The following is an 11,292-nucleotide window of genomic DNA, read 5'->3' on the forward strand; positions in this document are numbered from 1 at the left end:
CGTCCGTTGCCTAACTGCTCATGAGGTCTTGGTGCTTGTTCTCTTCTAACCTCTTTTAGGAGTAATGCATGTGGCTACCAGTGTCACAGGCCAGGTACAGACATTACACTTTTACCGGTATAAGTGATCGGAAACCGGTCTATACTCGGAACAGGAGAGAAGTTGGGTGCACAAAACTGGTATATGCCTGTAACAGGACAAAAGTTCAGCACACAGAGGCTGGTTTAAAAATGGCAGAACCTGGTCCAAGATTTGCACCCCCACCCAAGAGCAAATGTGTGTTCTGTTCACTCCCGACCTAAATGACACTGCTTAAAGAAAAGCGTGTAACTCAGATCGATTCTGCCACAGGCTTTTTGAACGTCTGTACCTAGGCACAGAAAAGATGCAATGACCGATCTTGTTCTCATTCTACGTGTGCAAGGAGCAATGCAAAAAAGGGTGGAGAAGCAGAACTGATTTAAATGAGAACATTTCTCAGTATCTGCAGCAAGCAGGTGGCACTTGTGGCACTTTAAAAAAAGTGCACGTATTCAGATTCTCGAGAATAAACTCAATTTTTCCTCAGTATCAGGTGACTGCAATTGCTCATATTTTTGGAGCAGGAAAATAAGTTGAGTTTGTTCATAGTGGCATTTTCTACCCCAAGCATTTTAGCATATTCTAATGTTGCAACCGAAGGCTGCGTAGGTCGTCTGGAGTTATTTCCTCTGGCTGTGTACATGCTACAACTACAATTTATGCTGCTGCTGGCTATGTTTAAACATGGTTGTGGTCAGAAAGCCCCACTTCCCTGACTATAGACCATACTGTATCTCTTCCCTGAGTAGCTTGGACAGGACTTTCAGAAACCGATAGCTTATACGTGTAGAGAGCAGCATGTCGTCATTTTGTTGGATCTTCTGTATGACATGGGGCATAGACGCCCCTAAATAAATCATTGTGGGAATTAAAACACTTCAACCTCGAAGGCAGAATTTGAATCCTGCTACAACTTGCTCATCTAGGGACAAAGCTAGAGCACAGGGCTCCATAGCTCAGTATTAGCTGGGCTGGTCCAAAACAATTTGGGGGGAGAAGGGGTGGTTTGCTTTTTAAAAAGTTAAACTAATTTTGGAAGTTGCTGAAGTGAAATGTTCTGATTCTCTCCTTTTTTGTTGTTTTGAGAGTACATTTTTCAGTCAAAATCTTGCCCAGAAAGTTTTGCTCAGCTCTGCTACACATCCGTTCGTTAGACTTGGCTGTGTGAGAAACAGAATTGCAAACCAAATACTTTAGCAAATGACTGTTGCTATGATGTCAGCCTTTATTTCCCTCTCCAGTATAGTAGCAGAGATTGGACTCCCAGGTAATAACAGCAGTGGCAGGAGATCTTTAGAGCCTACGAGTGATACCTGTGTGCTTTTTTAAGTGTCCAGTTCCACGCGGTGTTGAACATGCTCATCTCCTGCAGAAGGCAACAGCAATGGAGATGATCAGCATTTGGTCCTACTGTATGTGGACACCTATGGTGCCGATTGCCGATGTAGAAACCTGCAGAAGACTATCAGAACCAATCTTTTCTTTGTTAGAAGTCCATACGTGTGGATTTATACAATCTGCCCATATTTACGCTTGGACTGTAATTCAGAGAAAATGTACTTTTGTGCTCTGTAGGGTAAATACGCTGCTTTAAAAAAAAAAAAGTTCAGTCTCTCGTTCCACAAGCTCTAGCAATGTTCTTTTCCTTACAGAAACAGTAAGAAGCATGCAAGCAATTGAGTCCGTCAGTCCTCATCAACAAATCTGTTTTGTTTCAACCCACAAACCAAGGAAACAGGGCTAATGTGAAAATACTTGCTCAGTACTGGAGTTAGAGGGGCTCTGAGGATGACTTCAAGGAAAGAGGATCGGGTCATATGATCTGCAATACTTGAACACAGGAATGGGGTGAGTTAAGGACGTGATTTTACTCATACTGAATTTCCCACTTTCAGATAGTTTACTTTAGACTACACATTTAGTGCACCTTAACTGTTGAGTATTCAGACCAAAAGAATGAAAGCCAAACTTCCTTTGGTAACCAGCACCAGTACTACAAAAACAGGTGAATCTGCAGGTGATCACTGATAGCAAATGCAGGATACCAAAGTCCCCTCTCCCCCTTTTGCTGTGATGGCATTCTTTGATACAATACTCAGTACTCTCGCAGGTAATATTGCAAAATGCATGTTTTCCAGAAACAAGTGTATTGACAGGCATGTGGTAGGCAAACCATGATTCTCCTACTCTATTCAGCATTGGTGAGGCCATCTGGAGTAACATGTCCACTCTTGGGAGGTGCAATTTGAGAGAGGTGGACAAATGAGAGAGTCCAGTGGACAGCAACAAAAATGGCTATAGGTGTTGGGGATGTGACCAAGGAGAGGCTGGAAGTGTTGAGTAAATTTAGTTTGAGGTGAGAAGACTGGCAAGGGAGAAGGGAAGGAATTAAAATAAAAATGAGTTGCTTTGAAGAGGATGGTGTTCAGTTCTTTTCTGTATCCACAGGAGAGGAGATGCAAAGTAAGGGTCTTAAATTACAACACGGGAGACTTAGGTTAGACATTAGAAAGATCTTCCTAACAATGGGGGTTGTTAAATGCTGGGACAGATTATCTAGAGATTTGCATTGGAAGTTTTGAAGTGCAGGTTAGACCAATATTTGTATATGATGGTTTAAATGGGGATGATCCTGTTTTTACAGGGGGTTGGCTAGGTAACCTCTCGAGGTTTCTTCCAGCTTTTTTTATTAATATTTTTTAATGATTCCATAAACTGAATCCCCTACGCATAACCAGGTAGGGTCCCCATAGACTGATCCTAAAAATAAATCTTTGCCTTACTGCAACAAATACAACTTCATACTCCCTTTACTTAACAGTAAAGAAAACTACTGTTAGGAAAATACGTGTGGGAATTGTTAGTGGCAGTAAAATATTGCAATTTATAATGGTAAAGTCAGATTTGTAAAGAAGCTGAATGCTTCTTTTTTAAACCATCTTCCAAAGCTTCTGAAGAATCCCCTGTGCAGCAGATGATTTCAAACCTCTCCAGTTCAGTTCAATACTCCAGGGTTTTCTAATTTTAATGCTTGATTTATGATAGTAATGAATAACGCTTCAAGTGTTTTAGCTCAGAATGAAATGAGGGCCTGGTGAAAGAACATTTTTTTATCCAGGCCGGTGTGTGCCTCCGTGTAAGTATGAAACAGGATTTCAACACCATTGTTTGGAGCAAATTGCATGTCAGCTTATTGTTAGTCCCAAATACCTTCCAGAGACTCACACATGGCAGAGCATGGGTGCAGGAATGACTGGAATTAAACACAAACCTTTACTTACTGTTTTGGCATCTCAGTCTATGGGAAAATATGCCTGCTGCGCTAGAATTCATCATAATTGATTTTTCAACAAATGCCATTTCAAATCCCTAACAAAATCATAGGTTATGCCTCGGGGAAGCCTTTTTCTTTTTTGCTTCATGTGCAAATGTAAGCCATGCAGCTGAACTTCACTGAGGATGGAAAGCCCCGTAATCAAAATGAATTGCAAGTGACATGGCTGCAGCTGATTACAACGGCGCGGGAAAACAATCAGCCTTGATAACAGACCTTGTCACCTTGCTGCAGACCTGGAGTAACTCTACCTGTTTCCCTTGGTTTTGTTGGAGTTGGTGTGGAGTGGCACTGGTGCTCAACCCCAGCCTGCAGGCAAGATCCATCAGTGGCCTTGCATGCTATATGAGGCATGCAGCTTCATTCCAACACTTGGGGGCTGGGTGGAGGTGGCACAACCCCCCGGAGCCTGATATCAGCCAGCTGGGGGTGGCTTGGAGCCCCGCACTGCTCTGGGACCCTGTGCTGCCTCCACCCAGTTCCCATGCTCCAGGATTGGGCCCTACACCACCCCTGCCCAGCTGGGTGGAGGCAGCACGGGGCCCAATCCAGTCCACAGAACAGCCTGCACCATTCATGGGACCCCAACTGTGAGCACTGCTAGCTTAGATGGGAAGAGTTTCCGAGAGAATTGAACTTCAGTAGAAAAGTCCCTAATTTACTACTTGTGTCCTACAATAATTCAGTTCAGTTTTATGAAGCAGTGTGGTCTGTTTGATTTATTGTCTGGGCACATGTTGCATATCTGGAGGTGTGTGCGCCTGTTTGCACACGTGCACATTTTGACATAGAGTAATGCATTTTATATTGCCAGTATAGTGTCATAGTGTGCTATGTGCAGCCAAAAACGTGACATTCCTCCAGTACATCCAGTGACACCTAACACAGATTGACTACTGAATTTGAATCGGTCTTCTTTGCACCTACAAGACCTCTTGGAAGTCCTCCATGTAGAAATTCTTCATTCTCACCACAGCAGAGATGTCCAAAACTACATGTTGATTTTTAGCAGTACTTGTTTGAACTGCAGCAGACCTGAAAGCCCATCATGTTATGTGTAATGTTAGGCGACGCTACGAATTTCACAGGGATGTCATTGACTGCCATTCTGAGAAAACTAGCAATCTTATTATACAGTCATTGCCAGGTTTTTCTTTCTCCACTATATGAGCTGATAAAAGAAGAACAAGACCACAAGCTGTTGCAAGGGAAACAAAACATAAGCTGCAGGGGATGGTACTGGAAGCATATGTATAATGCCAAACCTTAAAAATGAAAGCCGTGCTAAATATATAACAGAAACAGGATCTGACAGTAGTTCAGGCTCGATTTTGGAGGAGGAGGGGTACATAAACAGTGAGAGATTCAATATTACAGTTTAGGCCACATGTTCCCTCAGTAGAGCTATTGCAGAGCTAGAGAATCACTAACTAAGGACACCATAGCACCTAAAACCCCTGCATGCTGCCTGCCTCCACAACCATACTTAGCAACATGCATCCATCCCCACTCCCTTCCAGCGCTGGACTATGTCCATCTACAATTAGTACATCTACTTGAGACTGCATTTTCTTTTAAGTAATATCTCTGAGACTGTAATTCTTCTTCAGGATTCTACAAGTCTGTGATACTGCTTTAAATATCATCTCTCAGTTTACTAAGTGAACATGTTTACTCAGTTTACTAGATGAACATCTTTGTCAGTGTGATGAAGCCATCAGAAAAGCTAATGGCACTTTATCGTGCATCAGCAGATGCATGACGAACAGAACCAAGGAGGTGATACTTCCCCTCTATCAGGCACTGGTCAGACCGCAGTTGGAATACTGTGTGCAATTCTGGGCGCCGCACTTCAAGAGGGATGCGGATAACCTGGAGAGGCTCCAGAGAAGGGCCACTCGTATGGTTGGGGGCTTGCAGACCAAGCCCTATGAGGAGAGACTGGGGCACCTGGACCTCTTCAGCCTCTGCAAGAGAAGGTTGAGAGGCGACCTTGTGGCTGCCTATAAGTTCATCACGGGGGCACAGAAGGGAATTGGTGAGGTTGTATTCACCAAGGCGCCCCTGGGGGTTACTAGAAATAATGGCCACAAGCTAGCAGAGAGCAGATTTAGACTGGACATTAAGAAGAACTTCTTCACAGTTCGAGTGGCCAAGGTCTGGAACGGGCTCCCAAGGGAGGTGGTGCTCTCCCCTACCCTGGGGGTCTTCAAGAGGAGGTTAGATGAGTATCTAGCTGGGGTCATCTAGACCCAGCACTTTTTCCTGGTTATGCAGGGGGTCGGACTCGATGATCTATTGAGGTCCCTTCCGACCCTAACATCTATGAATCTATGAATCTAGGTCTCATGTCTTAGCAGAAATGCACTGACATCAAACTTAACTTTTCAGGGCCACTATAACCTATTTGATTTTCTTTGATGGCGTTTTATAAGAACGCACAAATTGCCATGCTGGATCAGACCTGGGATCTGTCTAGTCCTGTATCCTGTTTCTGATGGTGGTCAGTACCAGATGTCTCGGAGGAAAGCATACAGTTCCTGCTGTAGGAAAGTGTTGGACGGTCTAATCTCCACTTTCAGTCTCATTCTGCTCAAGAATGGTTATAGATCAGCTCATGTTCTGAGGCCCACAAGGTTTAATATCTCCTTCCTTCTGGTAATTCCAGGTATACTTAATATCCATATCAGTGTCCAGTTCCTTTTAGAACTGGGTTTTTGGCCTCAACAATCTCCTGCGGCAATGAGTTCCATAGATTTATTGATATGTTGTATGAAAACTTTTCCTTTTATTGGCTCTGAATTTTCACTCTTTCAATTGCATGTCCCTTCAGTGCTAAGTCCTGAAAATGTTGGTGGTACATGGTACCAGTGAGTAGCCGGACACGAAGCTGGCAGCAGTGACGGTGGCACATACTTGCCATGGCCACTGCACCCAGCTCTACAAGGGGGCCCAAAGCGCGGGGCCCGCGATGGTCCCTCCTATTTTCTGCCCCCCACAAGACGGCCCTGGCTGTTGCTGGCCCCAGGCGGCAGAACCAGCCTCCTGTCATCCTGCAGGCAGATTAGGGGTCCACTGGTGTCCTTGGGAGGGCTGCGGGGACTGTGCCGGAGTCCTCCCCAGGGTGTGGGCTCCCGATTTGCCTGCCGGATGACAGGAGGCAGGTGCTGCCACCTGGGGCCAGCGGCAGCACTGATTTGCCCAGCACTGGGTGCGGGCTGCGCCCATCTGGCAGGCAGATCAGGGGCCCGCAGCCCCGGGAGGACTCCGGCACAGCCCCTGCAGCCCTCCTGGGGGTGCAGTGAGCTCCTCATTTGCCTGCCTGCCGCATTTTATGATTCCCCAAAGAAAGCAAACAGCAAGCAAGGTAACATTGTTTTCTAGTCTTAAAAGTGTTCATATTCAAAGGCCAGCTGAAAGCATTTAATTGCTGCTGTTGGTAGAAAAAAAAGAGTGTGATTAGAGGTCAGTCTTACTGCCTGCCAGAGAACTGTGCATGGGGTAGGATGCAGCCTGGAGTGAGCCAGTACAGCCTAGAACAGGGGCGAGCAATTATTTCAGGTGGAGGGCCACTTAATGAGGTTTGGTGAGCTTTTAAGGGCTGCATGGGTAGCCCTGCCCCCTGACAGTTACCCCACTCCCTGGTCACCATTTTGGGACCAGAAGTCCCTCCCCTTGCCCCCCAGAAATACTCCTTTTGGGGAGGGGTGGGGGGGGGAATTGCCATCTTAGAACCAGAAAAAACTCAAATCATACACTAAAGAATGTGTTGCTTGGGCCTTCTTCCAGGGTAATCTCTGCAAGCAGATCTGCTTTGGAAAGAGTTTAAAGCTGCTCTTCGATGGAGGAGTCAGAGGTGATCTTCTGGTGTGAATGTCTGCTTGGGTGTAGCTGCCCTCCCAAAATGAATTAAGCCAGATGCTTTTATGCTTTTCCAACCATTAACTCGTCTAAGAGAGTGTTTCTTTGCTGTTGAAGGTCTACAGCTTTAGGAAGTGATTTTTTTGTGTTGGAGAAAGTAGACTTTTCCAGCTTTTTTTCCCCTGGGATTTGGCTTCTTTATTTCTCAAATTGACATCTCTTCTCAAGCAAGTCTGGCCGTTGTAGGAGTCCCCTGCCCTTCTTAATTTATTTTTTTCTTTGCATTCTTATAATGGATTAGACACCCCTGAAGACTCTTTATTCCCCCCACAAATATGCATAGCATTGGGACTAGTAACACACACTTCTCTACTACTCTATGAAATTCCCTTAGCCCTAACTTGGAAGGACTACATCAAGGGCCGAGAAAATCGTTTGAAGTGAAAAGCTATTCTACCATGTTCCGCTCCAGTCTGCCAAACTTTGCAAGCATTTCTCCCATATTGCCCCCTCACTTGGCTTGCAGCTGCATTAAAAGCCTAATAAATTCCAAGCTCTGCACCATGCAATTTGTGTTCAAAAAGAAAGAGCTTCACATAAGAACTTAAAAAAATATTTAAAAAACAACTAAAAATTGAATGTGTTGACAAATCTTTTGTTCCACTATAATAGCGAAGTGCATGTTCGCTTGTGTAATGAAGCGGGTATTGATTAAAAATCTAGTTATTTTATTCTAGGTTACAGACCTAGGTGCATTAATAAAACTGCAGAAGTAACATGCGCCTTCTCTCTCTTTTTCACACACACACACACACACACACACACACACACACACACACACACACACACACACACACACACACACACACTTCTTGTTTTTTTTCAAGAACTTCAGTTTAACAAATGGGTGATGAATGCTGACAAATTATAAACTATTGTCAGTTTAAAAATTAAAGCTGTGAAATGGTATTATACTATTATGTATCATTCACACCAATTATCTGCCCAAACAAGTCCCATGTTAATACCTGTTAAAGCATGTCACTGGCCTGAGATCAATGTGAATTATAATGTCCCCCCTTTCCTTCCCCTTTGAACTCATCAACTCAGGTGCATGCAGGGGAAGAGAGAGGCTGTACTCTTTCTGCAGAATCCCAATGTGCTGTTTGGGAAAAAATATTGGAGCCAGTCCAAGTTTCTTAATTGGAGAAATTCCCTTACTCAGGAAAACTGCAATGAAGTGAACAAGTGTCATGCCTTAGGCTAGATTCTAAATCCCTGACTTTCTTCTTACCCTGACTGCACCAGGGCACAAATTCCAGAACTATGTTATGCAGCATTGGAACCACTTATGCTAGTTTTGCATGAATGTAACTTCACAGACCTAAATGAAGTGATTTTGTAGTTGACATGGATATACCTTCTAAAGCAAAAGCTTCCAAAATCAGGTTTCAGTTACAAGTGGGAGACTCTTTAGTCCTATTTTAATTTTTTAAGAGCTAAGCACCCAGAATTAGTTCATAGGAATTCTGACACCATATGCTTTTCTTGGGAGGAATAGGTAGAACAGGACATGAAAGCAGGCTACCAGTCAAGCCCAGGATAGATTTTGTGGTGTATACACACATCACCACCTTTTTAGCTTCTTAACTTTTTTGCATTTGAGCAAGAGAAACTTCCTGTGAGGTCCAGCTCATCACTGTCCCCACCTGTTTCTCCAACCTGTACATCCTTTCAGCACAAACATTGTGGCAGAATTCCGATAACTTCAAGGGGATATATGTGCATTTAAATAAAGGCAGCCCATCCCCTTTCCATCTGATAGTGATATTTAGCTAAATTGTTGTTGGAGCAAGAAAATCTCGGCATGCATGCCAAATTGAGGACAAATCTGAGGACAAATTTGGTTAGAGCGCATGAATTCTCAGAAACTGTGGTACTCATTCATCCGCACTAATTTCAAGTGTAAAATAAGAAAAAGTATAATTAACAATGTTTTACAACCCAGCTAAAAATCACAGAATTGTTTGAGTTGGAAGAGAACTCTGCAGCGTCATCCAGTCCACCCCCTGCATCATAGAAGGAGTCTTTTCATTATACTTAAATAAAGATAGGATGGTGTCAAGTCATTCATATTGCCAGCGAAAGATTATAAAACCAGCCTGGACAGTTTGTTCCATTGCCTAATTGCGTTTCCTAAAATTTTCCTGATATTTATCCTAAATTGTCCTTTCTGAAGTTGACGCCCATTATTACTCGTTCTGTCCACGTTAACTAATAAGAACGTTTAGTCTCTTCCCTCTTCAGAACCCCCCTGTATTTACAGACCATTATCGACAGGGAAATGCAGGCTGTCTGGAGGCTGGGATGATGTGGAAACAGACATTTGGATGAATACTGGAATCTCTTCAAGCTGCAAAAAGGGAGTTAGGCCTTCTCAAAATGCTACCACTGTTTTACTGATGTGTGAGCTGATCAAATAATCTAAGAATAGACTTTCCCCACTGCCTTCATAGCATCTGACATACAAAAAACTAGAACTCTTGGTTCCAAAATGATACCTTTTATCAGACCAACTGGAAAATGGCAAGAAAATTGTCCTTTTCTGCAAGCTTTCGGGATCCAAGTCCCTTCATCAGGCTCTGGGAAAAGTGTAGATGGTACAAAATGGTAAAAAGTCCCCATAGGTAGGAAATAAACTTCATTTTTGCACAGAGGGAGCTGAAGATGGAAGGCTGTCCCTCTGGGTCCATGAGAGTGTCTTTGTGAGCTGTGTTGAGTAGCTCTTTGATGTGCTGATCAGGTAGAATTCCTTCCCTGGAGGTGTCAGATGGCAGGCAGGGAGGCAAAAAAACTTCCTTGGTGTTCTGCAATGAAGTTTAAAATCCAAAATCGGCTAAAATTCGGCATCTTCTATGTTTCTGGGCACTTTCATCTCTGATCCCAGAGTAAACCAGGGAATACATGCAAAAAATGAATCGTTCCAACTGGAAACAGTAATTAGCCAAACTTGCTTGACTCTGTGAGGGTTGGTATAGATTTAGCTTAGGTTTTTAATAAAGGATGGTATTGGTTAATCTGATCAAACCTGCTTGTTATCATGTCAGATTAGGAACTGTTCTGAATTTAGCCCCAGGTCTTTTTTCCCTTGGATTTAAACCCCCGATTCCTAAATGTGCAATCCACTTGGCAATTTTGTTGGTCTAAATTGCTCAAATGTCTCTGTCTTTAATACATGTCCCTAGCTGTTGCAGAGTACACTGGAATTGCTGAATCTTGCTGACTTTATATAGGACACACGAAACTTTCCCAGCTATCTTGACTTTGAGATGCTCGTAAATAAGGTCAGAAAGGACCATTGCGATTCTGACCTCCTTAAAATAAACACATCCTAGTTGAGTGGCTCCTTTGTGCAGACAATACACTAATCAGGTTTACTGTCTTCTAATTTAGGAATGACAAGGCTAAGTGGCCTCAGACACAGCTCAGACTGACAGCTTCTTGCTCAATATCCCTTTGCAATTCGACCCCTCGCCATTAATTAATGTATTCCATCTTTATGCTAGTGTCCATCCAGTTTCTAATGGTTCTGGCTTACTGTCATTCCTCTGGTGGTATTTTTTAATGGGAATGTCCTGTAGAATCATATCCAGTGCTTTGCTAAAGGGAAACATGCTTGCACATTTGTACGCTTGTAGGAGAGTTAGTGTGCGAGATGCTTTTTGAGAAATGTAGGCTGCCTATTAAGTATATTCATAGGTTCGCATTAGTTAAGATGAACAATATCTGCTAACTGCATTATTAGTATACTACAGTACTGCCAAAATAATTGGGTTAAGGTGAGGGCCTCGTTAAATTAGGAACGGTGGAAAGACCAGGACAGTTCCCTCTCCGAAGCCAGGCAGTGTAAATGGGCAGTACAAACCACGGAGGGGAGACGGGATCAGAGGCAAAGGACTCGGGCAAGGTTGCGCAGCGGGGCAGGCGGTAGCAGACCTGGGATTGCCGGCCGACCG

Source organism: Alligator sinensis, unplaced genomic scaffold (genome assembly GCF_000455745.1).
Source record: "Alligator sinensis unplaced genomic scaffold, ASM45574v1 scaffold741_1, whole genome shotgun sequence".
In the NCBI taxonomy this organism is placed as follows: Eukaryota; Metazoa; Chordata; order Crocodylia; family Alligatoridae; genus Alligator; species Alligator sinensis.